The sequence below is a fragment of the Lagenorhynchus albirostris genome, chromosome 11, assembly GCF_949774975.1.
Source record: "Lagenorhynchus albirostris chromosome 11, mLagAlb1.1, whole genome shotgun sequence".
In the NCBI taxonomy this organism is placed as follows: domain Eukaryota; kingdom Metazoa; phylum Chordata; class Mammalia; order Artiodactyla; family Delphinidae; genus Lagenorhynchus; species Lagenorhynchus albirostris.
This window is the reverse complement of record NC_083105.1, coordinates 2462509-2477500: the sequence shown is the minus strand read 5'-3', so window position 1 is coordinate 2477500 and position 14992 is coordinate 2462509.

Sequence of the window (14992 nt, the reverse complement as noted above, 5' to 3'; positions counted from 1 at the left end):
CAGGGGTGCACGTCAGCCAAGCAAGGGGGCGTGACATGCCCAAGCCAGGCTCCCACCCAGACTGACACCCCAGTATGGGGTGGACACTCGTTTGGGAGGGAGGCTACTTACGTTCAGCATCCTCTCTGCACATTTTGACGTAACCCACGCGCCGGCTCTCCTTCCGGCTGTCCGTGCGCTGTGGGTCTGACGTAACCCACGCACCGGCTCTCCTTCCGGCTGTCCGTGCGCTGTGGGTCTGACGTAACCCATGCACCGGCTCTCCTTCCGGCTGTCCATGCGCTGTGGGTCTGCAGCTTTCTGCCCGTTAGATTTCTGGGGCTGAAGAGGCTACAGTCTGGCCAGGAGTCTGGCTGTGACCAGTCCGTTGAAGGATGTTGGACCCACATGATTGGTAGAACGTCAGGAAGGGTGAGGCTTCTCGCTCTCGTGGAGAGCACAGGATGAGCATCCTGAGACCCAGGCCCCGAGCTGGACACGGACCCTGTGATCTTGGAAAATGACATTTTAGGGTCTTGGTTACCTCCTCTATCAAACCAGTAGGCAGACCCCTAAACTGCTCCGGTTTGTCTGAAGAGGCAGGACCCGTTGTTGAGTCCTGGGAGACCATGTGTACTGGGGAGGTGGACTGTGGGTGCCTAAGCCCTCCCACGAGGAATTAAGGGATGAGGGAAAGATGTATAACCTCAGACAGGACATACTCACAGGTGAGGATATTTAGGGATGCTGGCTAGGGGACCCCACGTCAGGATACAGAGAGAAAACAAAGGTTCCAAATCTGCCCTTCCTGTTGGTCAAGATTTGTGTCTCATTTCCATTTTCTAAAAATATGTATTAAAAGTAATAGAGATATAGAACCCCTTCCCCAGCCATGCACAGAGAAGCGGGCTCCGAGATCCTGATGTGTAATCAACATGCTTCCCACAAACTAATCCACCGCCGAGCCAGGAATGATCGCTGCCCCTGAACGATGGCAAAGACCCCTGAGAAAGCATTTTGGATTCTGAGCCTATCTTTTGTACCAAAGGAGGAATTCCTCCCCTGGGGTCCCCACATGACCTTCGGGTGAGGGGACACGAGAGCCCTGGATGTCACAAGGCTGCAGACACGCGTTTCTGGGTTGCTGTCTGAGGCTCAAAGGGCAGGTGGCGGGGTCTCCACAGTGGAGCCAGACTGCCCCCATGGCTCCTGCAGCCTTGCAGGGGGAGAGCTGTGTCCTGGAAAAGCACAGGCCCCGGGAGGGTCGCTTTCCATTGGTGTTTCTGGAAGGCAGAGAGAGGTGAATGGCTCCGTGACAGTGGGAGTGTGGGACAATTACAGTGTGATTTCTCTAAGTGTGGCACAGCAGCTCCTAAACCCCAAAGACGGAAAGCATCAGCAGTAACAGGCACATTAAAAGAGAACTTAACCGTAAGAGCACGACTACCCCTTTAACGAGAGTCTGCCTTCCCTTGGAATCGACTCCAGAAAGCCTAGCCAGAGATATTTGATGAGCACATTTGCTGCGAGCCTAGGCACCTTGAGTCCTGCGCGCTGGGCTGAGTGGCCCTGTGGATCGCCTGCACCCCCTCCTCTTCCTGCCCTTCTCGGCAGCCTGGTCCCGCTACATCTGAGTAAGTTACCTGACATCAACCTTGAAGGCCTCCTGGACACTCTGGTGATAAAGTGCTCTGAGTTCTGCAGGGCCCCCAATTCCAGAAAGAAAGTGGAAGAAACCAAGCAAAACGGTAAAAGAACAAATGCGTATTTTCAGGAAACGCAGGCAAAATGATCCAATCTAGAGCATGGGGGCAGCTAAAGCTGGAATTTTGAAAGGCTGGCAAGATTGGCAAAGAGTAACCAAGGGAAACACAGAAGGCACCATGACCTTAGGGAAATGAGCAGTTTCACAGAAAATATACTCTTATTGAAACTGAACAGTAAGGATGGAAGAGCTCGGTAGTCAGTAGGAACCCGAGTGAGCAGATGATACCTTCCCCCAAGACCAGCCCTCTGAACTTCAAATCTGTAAATCAAGCTGGACGTTTTCTTTTTTTTTCTTCTTAATTTTATTGAAGTATAGTTGATTTACAATGTTGTGTTAGTTTCTGCTGTACAGCAAAGTGACTCAGTTACACATATATATTATTCTTTTTCATATTCTTTTCCATTATGGTTTATCACAGCGTATTGAATATAGTTCCCTCTGCTATACAGTAGGACCTTGTTGTTTATCCATTCTCTATAAAATAGTTTGCCAGAGAGAAGTCCCAAATAAACAAAACAAGAAAAGAAAAAGAGGAGAAATCACAACTGATACCACAGAAACACAGAAAACCATAAGAGAATACTATGAACAATAATATGCCAACAATTTTGACAACCTAGAAGAAATGGACAACTTTCTAGAAACATACAGCCCACCAAAACTGAATCAAGAAGAAATAGACAACCTGAACAGATCAATCACTAGAAATGAAATAGAATCTGTAATTTAAAAAAAAAAAACTCTCCCTACAAACAAAACTCCAGGACCAGGTGGCTTTACTGGAGAATTCTACCAAACACACATGGACATTTTCCCTGAGATGTCTCAAAGGGATGTGGAACTTACCCAAGAACCCTTCTGTAATGCCCGCGGCCCTGATCCTTGCCCCAACCTGTGGCCCCAACATTGGTTTTTATGAGCATCACCATCGTGTACTCCACCCCCAACCTGAAAGCTGCAGTCACCTCCTTCCCTCATCCCTCACATCCAATCTTCTTTTAAGTGTGTCTGAACTCTGTCCCCTTCATCCTCCTCCCCCCACCATCGTCTCTTTCCCAGGGTGGCAGGGACTGCTCCCCCAATTTCTAGGGGTGCCCTATTTACCCGTAAGGTGGAGGTCATGTGATCTGAGAGCATAAGTGGTGTGGACTGCTCTGGGCAGAGGCAGGGAAGGACCACCACATCTCTCTTCCTGGGGGCACGTAGCACAGCTGCAGGATGGCAGCAGACCACCCACCATGCGGAAGGTTTAGAGTTGGGGAGAAGTGAACCTATTACTTTGTGGTGTGTGGCTCAGGTAACACACCTGCCTTAACTTATCTGCCTGGGATCACAGCTGTGCCGGCCTCACTGGTGTCTCTGATCCCCCCTGAATTCATCCCAATTCGTGTTTAATGATGTGCTCACGGCAAGCTTTCCTAGTGCAGGTTTAGTCTACGTGCCCTTCAGCAAGCGGCCAGCTCTTCCTGAGCCTAACCCAGTTTCCACAATCCAGCTCATTCCTTGGCAATAAATCTGTTTGCTGCTCTTCTCACCACTAATTTTGAAACCTCGTATGTGTAATCTCATGGTACAGCATAAACTCGGAGGAATCATTCGGACGGACGTGCCATGCAGGCAAGGAACAAACAGGATCTCATCCCGGCTCAACCCCAAGTCCTCCAAGACATCCCTGGAGGGGCAGCGTACTGAAGCGGTCCCTGGGAACCTTCCCGGGGGGGAGTTGGCCAGAGCTTGGATCCTGGATTCTCCACTGACTACCCGGGTGGCCCTAGAGAAGCTGCAGAAGTGTCTGTGCCTCTGTTTCCTCAATAACAGCTACCCAAGCAGGGGGTGGGTGGGAAAGATCCAGGGAAATCACGCCTGCAAAGCGCTCAGCCCTGCGCCTGGCCCCAAACACGCTTGCCTAACAAATGTTCAATACGGTTGCTCGCCACGGTTGGGCAGCTCTGATAATTTTTCCTCTTTCTGCATCTACATCTGCTCCCCTGCCACTTCCTTCCATCTGCCTTGCTCCAATCCCTACGGCCACACAGAGGAGGCCCTCTCTCTTCCTCACATGACAGCCCATCGGAGACGTTGTAAGACAGGAATCATCTTCCTCCAAATCTCTGCCTTCCTTCCTGCACGGACCCAATTCCCATATCAGCTGCATCCCTGCTGGAGTCTCTGTCGAATGCCTGGTGCTGTCACCTGGCTGCCTACAGGCTGGACCCTCGTTACCACAGTCCAGACTGACTCAGAGTCAGCATGCTTCTCCTGTCTTCCGTGGAATGCGTTAGTTGTCCTGAGAAATGTCTCTGCATCCCTAAAAGGTAATCACTTTTTTTTCTAGCTTGTCGTGAGCGTCAGATTTCCTCGTGAGCTGCAGAATTCCTAAGCCCTTTTTGAAGGGAATACCTTTTTACTCAATAAATTAGAAACTGATCCATTCAGTGGGACACCAGCGCTGGGTTGTGGAAGGGAAATGTTTGTGCAGTAAGTTTCTCCCGGAAGCCCATCTGTCCCGTGACCAGGCGCTGAAGAAAGCATTCTTGTCAGACATGCACCAAAGGCTTTCGGGGGGAATGGCAGAGGGCTACAGTTCTCTGGATGCCGGCATGAGACATGCCAAGGTCTCCTGAAGGCTTCCAGGGTCCGGGTTCGCTACAGCAGCTGCTCTGTGTTTGCTGACCCCTCCAGGGACTTCTCCTCCACCTCCCGAGCCTATGCTGTCAAAGGCTCTGACTGCCGCACAGGGAGTCGCTGGGCCTGCACAGCACCCGTCTGGGCTTCCACTCTATCTGATGGTCTGGCGTTGGGCGTGGTCTGCCTGCCTCCACCGTGGTCCCGCTTCTGCCTCTATCTCTCCGCTGCATCCGCACACCCTCCTCTCTCTTCTGGCCTGACTCCAGCTCCTGGGGCTTCCTCCACCTCTGCCTGCTGACCTTCCTGAGGGAGGGCTCACCATCCAGGAGGATCTCAGGCTGAGATCCATGCAAACAGGCATTTCTCTGCTTGGCACTTAGTGAGTGACACCCTCCTTGTAAACCTTATCACATGCGATCTCACGTAAAGCAATTCTCACATAGGGCTGGGGACTTGCCCCATCTGTGAAGTCTGCCCCACGGCCCTGTGATACACAGAGAGTTCTTTTCTTTTCAGATGAGAATTCTGAGGCTTGGGGGATTTGGAGACTTGCCTAAGGTCACACACTGAGTTTGTGGCAAGATGTAAAAGCAAGTCCACTGGCCCACATTCTTGGTCCACACTGATTCTAGTGCACTAGGGCTCACCAGTATTTAGAACCAACAACCTTCTCCTCCATTGCAGATGTGATAAAACAGGTCTACAGGTGTCAGGATGCTATTTCCCAACCACAGACCATGATGGACAGAGAACTCTAACCTAGAGGGTTCCAGCCCCCAAACCAGATCAGGTCCCTCTCAGTGAACCACAGCCACTGTGCCCTGGAAGCAGAGGTCCCCTCATCAGCCCATGAACATGCACATCTGAGCAGGTCCTGGGCACCAGGCACTATGTGGGGCAGGGATGGGAAAAGGACCCCTGTCTTGGGGCGGCAGCAGTCGCCATGGGGGGAATGAAGAGGGAAAAGGCATAGGGAGAGACTGACCTCGTGGGTGGAGAGTGCTTGCAAAGTCCCTGGTGGACTGGATTTATGTATTCTTTTCTTAGCATAGGCATACACAGCACTACCTTCCAAATATCATGATAAACACTTCACGAAGTGGTGAACCCTTGAGGTGGTGTGAAGGGTCTCTTCTTATCCCTTTGCAGGTGAGGATCTGAGCTACCGGAGGTTCTAGTCCATTATGAGGGTCAGACCGCGGGCAAGGGTCCCCACTCTCCTCCGCAGACACCTGCACAATGGTGGTGCCCTCAGGGCTTCCTGCTAAGCGGGTACCTCAGTACCACGTGACAGGGTGACAATCGACCATGCTGCCTCCTGGAACCCACTTCTGCCTGAGTCAGGGGCCTCGGAGTGCTGAGGCCCAGCCACGTTCCATCAGCTTCAGCACTTGGCATGTGGACAGAACAGCCACAGAGAAGCGACCTTCACTCCCACACAGGAAACACTCCTGATCTGTAGAGCCCTCTGGGTCTTGAGGACAGGCTGGGGGTTAGCCAAGCAGCAAGGGCATGAAACAGCCTTCCAGGTACCAGAGTGAGTAAGAAATCAGAGAAAATGGGCCGCAGACATCCCAGGCTGAGGAAGGAGGATGCAGGGGTCCCCTCCCTGCCAGCCCCTCCTCCCCAGGGTTGCTGTGAGCAACAGGCAGAGTGGGGAGCCGGATCCAGGCTGTCAACACGAGGGCTCTGACAAGACCGGTTCTGACAGCCTCAGAGAGCTGCAAACATCCGGCATTGTGACTATTTATAACTCTGTGCTTCTCGTCACCCAGAAACAGGGGAAAGGAAACAGAGCTATTTGGTAAGAGGTTTGGGCAGCCTCGATGTGGAGGATGCATCTTTCGGGGGCAGGAACCACCCACATGCCTCCAGGGGCCACGTGATCTCTCCCTGGACGGAAAGCCATCTGGTGCCCACGCTCTGGAGCCAAGATGGCCCTGGGCACCTGGAGCCCAGGTGCAGGAGCTGGCGCTGAGCTCACCCAGGCTGGGGCCCGGCTCGCCCACTGGCATCATGGTGGGACGAGGTTGACAACATCTAGAAGCCTGGGTCCCACCCACAGAGCTACTGCATCGGTGGATCTGGGCTGTGGCCTGGGCACCAGGATATGTTAAACCTCCAAAGTGATTACAATGATCAGAAGGTCAGGAGACCTGGAAAAAGAAAGTGTGGTTTGGGGCAAGTTATTTCTACTTTTGAGCCTCAGTTTCCTTCTCTGTACAATAAACAGCTCGGGCTAAATAATTTACAATTTATTTTTCTGGCTTAGCTTTTCTACGATTTAAAATGCCACTGTCCTCAAATTCGAAGTCCCTCCTAACAGGTTTTCTGGCTTAACGCTGCTGGTGAAGGAAACAACCAGTGTGGGAAGTGGGCAGGGAGAGCTCGGCTTTCTGGCTCCTGGGCCAGTCCCGCCCCACCCCGCAGGCCAGCGACAGCCCGGCTGCCAGGCGTGGGGCGGCCGATCCCTCCTGGGAGACAGTGATGATGCTACAGGCTCGTGCGGAGGTGCGCTGAGGCAGTCAGTCAGTCTTAGGTATCTCCCGGCATAGTGTCAGCTGGTGTATTTTCTGTCTGAATTGCCGGTGTGCCACTGATTGGGACATCCACTGCTTCACTCCTTGGTGCCCAACCTGCTCTCCGAGTCTATTATCCATCATCATTTCTATCCTGAGAGAGGCCACGCTGCCTCGAGAGAAAAAAGGAGCCTCGTGGAGAAGTGAAGAGACCTCTCTCGTGTGATGCGCTTACAGCGAGACGAAAGCGACCAAAACACCAGGAGGAGGAGGTGGGAGGGGAGCGGCCGTCCCCACCTGTCCTCCTCCATCATGGTCTCCTGAGCATCTCCCAGCATCCAGCCCCTTCCCTTCCAGCTTGTTTGTTGGAGTTTGGAGAGGGGTTTGCGGAAGATAAACTTATAGTGGCCTTCCTCCCCTCTTCCAGATGCCTCTTGGCTTCCCCAAGCCCTTCAGCAGTGCCCCTCACACCTACATCTCCACCCCTCATCTATGGTCCATGATGACATCTCCGCACCACACCACCACCCCCGCCCATCAGGGTCTCCCCAAGCTCCACAGCCTGCAGGGATGCAGAACTCCCTGGAAAGCCTTTAGCGCTCACTGGGATTTTCAAGGATGGTCCCCACATCAGGAGCTCTGGGTCTCAAAACCAATGCCCATCGGGTCACCGGATCCCATCTGGAGATCTGCCTTAGCTGGCCCTGGGGTTGGCCCAGGCATCAGGATTTTCAAACGTGGAGGGTTATTCCATAAGGTCCTCCCCCTGCTTCTTCCCCTGGGGACACTGCTGGTTCTCCAGTGCCAGGTCAAGCCCCAGGGAACCTGTGAATCCTTCTCCTCTCTCCCTCCCTCCCTCTCTCCTGACTGAAGGGCCCCTTCCACTTGTCTCCAGCTCCAGGGAAACACCAGTGTGTTTCTGCAGCTCTAGTCTCTGCTGGTCCACAGTGTTTCTGCAGCTCTAGTCCCTGCTGGTCCACTGCTGTTCCAAGCAGTCAGGATTTAGCCATCTCTGCTGGCCCAGCACAGAACGTGGGTCCTGCACTCTGCATCCCAGCCATCCTGGCAACTACCCCTCCTGCATCTGCATGTGCTGTTGACATTACTTGGATTAGCCTTCTTGTGTTGTTTTCTTGGATAAATCCTACTCAATAGCCAGAGGTTAGATCAAGAGCCACCAGCTTTGTGCTGTGTTATGGGTTCCTTTGTATCTTCCAAAAAAAGCTATGTTCTAGTCCTAAATCCTATACCTGTGAATGTGAACTTATTTGGAAATAAAATCTTTGCAGATGTCAGTCAGGTGAAGATGAGATCACACTGGATTAGGCCCACCCTAATCCAGTAACTGGTGCTCTTACAAGAAGAGGGAAACTTGGACCTACAGACTCAGGAAAGACGGCCATGTGGAAATGGAGCAGAGCTTGGACCTACAGACTCAGGAAAGAGGGCCATGTGGAAATGGAGCAGAGCTTGGAGTGATGCAGCCACAGCTCGAGAAGCTGTGACAGGCAAGTAAGGACCCTTCTGCAGTCTTCAAAGACAGCACCTGCTGACACCTTGGTTTCAGACTTCTGACTTTCAGAACTGAGACAGTACATTTCTGCTCCTTCAAGCCACCAAGTTTGTGTTAATTTGTTACAGCAGCCAAGGAAACTGGTCCAGGCTGCCTGTCCTGGCCCCTCAGCCTGAGATAGAGACCCAGATTCCTCTCCTATCTCCGCTCCACATCAGGGTGGCTCCCCCACCAGCTGGTAAACCCTGACCTTCGATGGGGAGAATCCAGGGCAGCTTGGACTCACTGCTCTGGGTGCAGAAGCTCTCGTGCTGTGAGACCTGCCCAACTTTCATTCATTCATTCATTCAGCCAAGGTGTGCGGCCCCATGGGAGGCCCCAGTGCCCCAAAGATGTGTGCTTTGGTCCCTGCTTCTAGAAGCTCAGGGAAGCAGGTGGAAACGTAAACATCACCTCCCAGAAGCGGGGGAGCAAGGAGAAGGGGCTCACCTCTGCATGTGGCTGTCAGGGAAACCAAGCCCTCTTGTGTTCTGGGTTAAGAGGATTGGGACTCGGGGCTCACGTGAGTGTTAGGGGGCTGAGGGAACACAGTTCAGGTGTGTCCCTCAAAGTGAGGAGAGCCACAGCCCTGGAGCTCAAGGCCGTGGTGGGCTGAAACCTCCGTGAGAAGCCACGTGGGTCTCTCGTCTGCCCGCGTGTGGGTCCGGGCTCCCCTGAGAATCCTGGTCCACCTCACACCCAGCCCCAGGGGAGGGGTGGGATGGGAGGGGATGCGGGAGATACAGCTCTGGATCCTCACTCCCGTGGAGATCAGGGCGTGGTGGTGATGCAGAGACATTGGATCATTGGCAGTGCCCACTGCTTCCTCAGCTCAGCATCCTGACAACTTCCCCACGTCCAACCCCCATGTCAAGCCCAGAGCAGTGTCAGGCTCCAGTCTGACAAGCTGAACCGTCCCTCATAGATCTGAAGATGCTCTCTCTCTTTCTAGATGGCAGACACCAAATTCCACATCATCTATCTCTGGGGATGTCCTTCTAGCTCAGACACAGTTCTTCTTTGATATTTTGTAACTTCAATCCTGAAACACAGGGCTAATCCTACTACCGCACGTTACATGGGGCACTAAGAGAGTGGAGGAGGGGGCGAAGCAGCATAATTTATGCATCATATGCTCTTAAGCATACTTTCCTCCAAAATACAGTGAACTGTTACCATCCTCTTTTCTGCACCTGGTTATGTGACCACAGCTGGTATTTATAACTTCCTTCCTCCATTATTCACCTCAGACCCCGTTTCCCCTGAGCCTCAGCTGGTTGCAGATCTTTGTAAGGTGGGATGACTGAAACTTTTGTCCCTAAGGGTCAGGGTCATCCTGCCTCTGTTAGTTTATTGCTGTTGTCCATGAATTCTTACCAGTGGATGGCAGGCCAGAGGAGATGTGCCGGAGAATGTCCTGGGTTTCCGGTTGCTATTGGCTAAATATATGTGTCCCCAACATTCATAGGTTGAAATCCTAACCTCCAATGTATTAAGAGGTGATGAGGTCATGAGGGTGGAGCCCTCATGAATGGGATTAGTGCCCTTATTAAGGAGGCCCCAGAGAGCTCCCTCACCCTTCTCACCCTGTGAGGACAGGGCAAAGGGTCTACAGTCTGCAACCTAGAAGAGGATCCTCACCAGAATTCAACCTTGTTAGTGCCCTGATCTGACTTCCAGCCTCCAGAACTGTGAGAAATCTGTCTCTCTTGTCTATAAGCCACCCAGTCTGGGGTGTTTTGCTGTGGCAGCTTGAGCAGACTGAGACACAGGCCACCTTCTCTATGCCTCCATAGGATCTGGTCAGAACAGCCCCTCCCCACCAGCTGGTCCAGGGAGAGGAAGACAGCAGGTGGCCTGGTGACCACTTTCAGCCTCCAGGCCAGTGGGACCATTGTTGTTTCCCTGATAGACACATCTCCCTTGGGAACTAAGACCATTAGACCATCAGAGCCCAAAATCATGGGGCCAGAAAGCTAAGGTTTCACTAGTGTGTGATTTTAGGTAATAGAGAAAGGAGCCTCTCCCACTTACTGGCTTCTGTTTCTGAAGCCGTGGATATTATCTGTGGGAGAAACAACATCATTACAGAGCATTGGCTGCTATGGCTTGGATTCTGCTCCCCACCCCCAGAAAAGATATGATGCAATCCTAGCCTCTTGCAAGTGTGAATGTGGCCTTATTGTCAAATGTGGTCAAGTTGACACAAGGTCAGTAGGCTGGGCCCTAATCCCATGTGACTGGCGTCCTCATAGAAAAGAGTGACATTTGGACACAGAAGACATGCACAGAGGGAAGACCATGCGAAGAGACCACAGGAGAAGACCACATAGAGATTGGGAGATTGGGAGTGTCCAGGGCTGCCAGAAGTGGAAGAGGCAGGAAGGGTTCTTCCCTCCAGGTTTCAGAGGGAGTGTGGCCCTGCAGACACCTTGATTTTGGGTACTTAACTTCCAGAACTGTGAGTGAGGAGATTTCAGTTGTTTCAAGCCACTAGGTTTGTGATACTTGCTACAGCAGTGACAGCAGTCAATGAGGCACCCAGCTCATCCCAGGATGCTTGGGGCTTGTGACAGCATCACAGTGAGCAGGACAGGCAGACCCACGTTCAGAGTCAGGGCTGGTCCTAGGGACAGATCACCACTCCTTCTGGGATGGAAGTTGTCCGATCTAATCCCTTGCCACCTCACGAGTGGCCGGACCCCAGGGAGTGGCACCACAGAGGGTCCTTATAAGGAGAGAGGGAGCAGGAGGTCAGATAAGGATGTGATGGTGGAGGCAGATTCCTGACTGACGCGGGGCCACAAGCCAAGGAAAGTGGGGGACCCCAGATGGTGCAGAAGGTAAGGAAATGCTTCTCCCCAGAGCCTCCCAAAGCATCCATCCCTGCCCACATCTTGCTTTTATCACAGTGAAACCCATTGTGGACTTCTGACCTCCAGAACTGTAACGAGAATAAATTTGTGTTGTTTCTTTAGCCACTAAGTTTCTGCTGATCTGTCACAACAACATAGTCAACTGACATACTTGTTTCATAGTTAAATTTTCAGTCTCCACCAGGACCCTGCAACAAGCCAGAGCTTTTTCTCAAAGAAGAACAGAAAAGGACATGCATTGCCCCAAAATATGTAGGTTCTGTGCTGGGATCCACAGTCTTGGCCTCAGAAACATTATGCACCATCCACCTTCTGGGACTTATGGTCCAAAGGGCCGAGCAGCTTGCCCAATAGCCCGGACCAGCTGCAGTGCCTTCTCCTATCTGGATCACTCGAAACAAGAGGCCTGTGGGTTACTCGGAAATGGGCCAGGGCAGCATGTGGAGGTGTATGCTGCCCCTGAAATCTAAAACCAGTCCAGCGGGTGCTGGAACTCTTTCTCATGGTCGGAGTGAGCAGGGGCAACAGCATGTCCATCCATTTGGAGGGGATTTTCTGACACACAACAGACCACTGAATCCCTCAAACCTTCACCAACGTGGCAGCTTCCTGCAACTTTAGGAAATGCACGGACAGTGGTGGACGTGGGTAACAGGGATGCCAAGCTTACGACGGAGCCCAGCCACGTACTAACAGAGCCCAGGGGGAGAGTCGCACGGTTCAGGGAAGGATGACAGGGTTGGTTGGTATGAGAGGGACCACAAAAGCCTTCAAGGCAGAGAGAACTGTTTGACAAACTTTGGAACATCCTGACCCACGGAGCACCGAGTTTGGGGTGAAGAACAGGCTGTAGTCCTGTCAAGTTTCAAAAGGGCAGTGAGGAAGCAACTGAAGATTGATTTAGCTACTGGAGTGTTTGTCCCAGTTTTTGACTCAGAAACGTATGAGACCTCCTCCCTGACTTTGAAGATTTCTGAGAGGGGCAGAACTCACCTCCTGCACATGGCACCCAGCAGCTGAAGCCCCACCTCCTCTCTCCTCTTTCAAGTCCTTGCTAACAAGGAGCCCTGCTTCCCCATCACAGTTTTCATTTTATACAAGTAAACATCCTTTAATTGAAACTCCTGGGCATTTAACATTATTTATAACTCTGTGAATTAAAAGTCTCATGGAACCCTGGTTCCATCTCATAACCGGTGATTCCTGGACTGCTCTCTAATTATTTGGGAGATGTTGTGTAGCATCACTAATTATAGGGTTGATTTAAAATGGGGCGATCGGAGTTGCCATTTCAAAGGGAGACTAAAGACAGTCATATTTGGACTTCAAAGTTTCCTCTCAAGAGGAGAACCATCCAGGAAGCTTTAGAAGCCAAACTTCTAAGTTTCCACAAAACCGGCAAGAGCCCTTGTATTGGAATTCTGCCATCCCGGCCTTGTAACCTGATCTAGCGTTGTCTCTGTTACTTATCTTCAGTAGCTCCCATGCAGAGACCTCTTCTTTCACATGTAAGGCCCCCTTCTCCCCGGAATCTGATGGAGACTGCTGCTCACAAGCTCTACTGTGATTAAGAACAACATAAAAGTGCTGCTAAAATTCCATTCCCTTGGTGCCCCCCGACCCAGAACCTTCTGATCAATATGCCATCAGGCGGCGGTCAGAGAAACACCCAAGGCAAATCTGATGCACCCCCCCCCAAGCATGGACTATACCTCCTTTAAGTAACACTGGCTCAAAATATCCCCTCATGTGTCTGTGTCATGAGAGGAGGGGCTGCCTTGGCCACTGGGCACAGCCATTGTGCTGCAGGCATTGCTCAGCTCCACCTCGGGCTGAAAAGAGGCAGAAGGAGGGGAGACGAATGTTTGGAGACAGCAAGGACTTGGATGAGAAGCCCTGCTATTCTGTCAGGACCATGTGGTCTCAGCTTCATCTTCTGTGCCCCATTTGCAGACAGCTGTCTGTCTCCCTGACAGAGCTATTTGTGTCCCTGAAATGTGCCCACAGGCAGTAGAAAAGCCCTCAGAGGTCCTGACATCGGCCCCCTGACAACCTTCCTGTCAGCTCGCTCCACAGGACCTGCTTTCAGTGCTACTGCTGCTACCCCCACCACCCAAAGCCCCTGTTTGAAATCTCTGCTCATTGCCGCCTGCTGGTTCAGCACCCTGGACAGCTGCCCCAGGTTTCAGGACTTGGCAGGGCTCTGGACTCAGCCCTGCTTCAAACAGGACCTGGGTGTTAACCTCTGGCTCGGCCCACAGCAAGTGAGAGACACCCTTTCAGAAATGGGCACTGTGGCTGCAAGGCCCGAGTCCCTGCGTGGAGGGCACCGCAGAACCTCCACCTCCCTCCGCTGCTTAAAGATAGGTGTTACAATGATAAAACTTTTAGAAAAACACATAAAAGAAGAACAGAAAAGGGCATGCATTGCCCCTTCTTTGGGACCTTGCACTAGGCAAAATCTTGGCACCAAAAGCACGAGTCATAAAAGGAAAAGTGATAACTTGGACCTCATCCAATGTAAAAACTTTTGTTCTGTGCACAAACCTGTTATGAGGATGGAAAGGCGAGGTGAAGCCTGAGAGAAAATATCTGCAAACTACACACCTGACAGAGGCTTAGCATCTAGAATGTATTTAGCAGGAAGCCATCCTGCTGAGCCCTGGTGCCAGAGCCAGAGTGTATGTTCAGCTCCCGCAGGGCCCCTGACACACCATCCCAGCAAATGTGGGGTTCTGACCCCCTGCCTCATCAACCAAGGACGGGGTGGGCCTCGGTCCCTCTTGATCCTCTGGCCACATCCCAGTGACAGTGGACACCTCCTCCCATTATCTCATCACCATGGACACCAAGTGGGCACCATCGCCATGACGGGGGGAGCTGAGGGCTGGCTCATACCATTGTGTCAGGATTGGACCTTGCTGACACCAGGAATGGGGAGGGGAGGGCTTACCAACCCCAACACACACACACTTACGCTTTCTCATTGGGTTGGGGTGGCAAAGTACCTCTGCCCCTGTCCCCTACAGGGGAGTCAGATCACCAGCTGGCTCCACTGGGTGGGGTTATGGATGGGTGGGGTGGAAGATGAACTCTCCTTCAGCCCCACAGAAACTATGGTGTGGGGGGGGGGTTCCCTTGCTAACAGCTTTTATGTGAAGTTTTGTCATATGCTTTTTTGATCCCAGTAATATAATAAATGATTTTTCTTCATTAACTAATAATTCAGTATATTACTTTAATTGATTTTCAAACATTAAACACTTTGCATTTCCAAGATAAATTCTACTTGATTGTGGGCACCATGTGCCCTTGCAAAGAATGTGTATTCTGCTATTGGTGGTGACGTACTCTAAAGATGTCCATTAAATTCAGTTGGTTGATGGTTTTCCATTCTCCTAGATACTAATTTACTTCCTGTTCACCATTTCTTTTTTTTTTTTTTTTCGGTAGGCGGACCTCTCACTGTTGTGGACTCTCCCGTTGCGGAGCACAGGCTCCGGACGTGCAGGCTCAGAGGCCATGGCTCACGGGCCCAGCCGCTCTGCGGCATGTGGGATCTTTTCAGACCAGGGCACGAACCCATGTTCCCTGCATCGGCAGGCGGACTCTCAACCACTGCGCCACCAGGGAAGCCCCCCTGTTCACCATTTCTATCTACTGAGAGAGG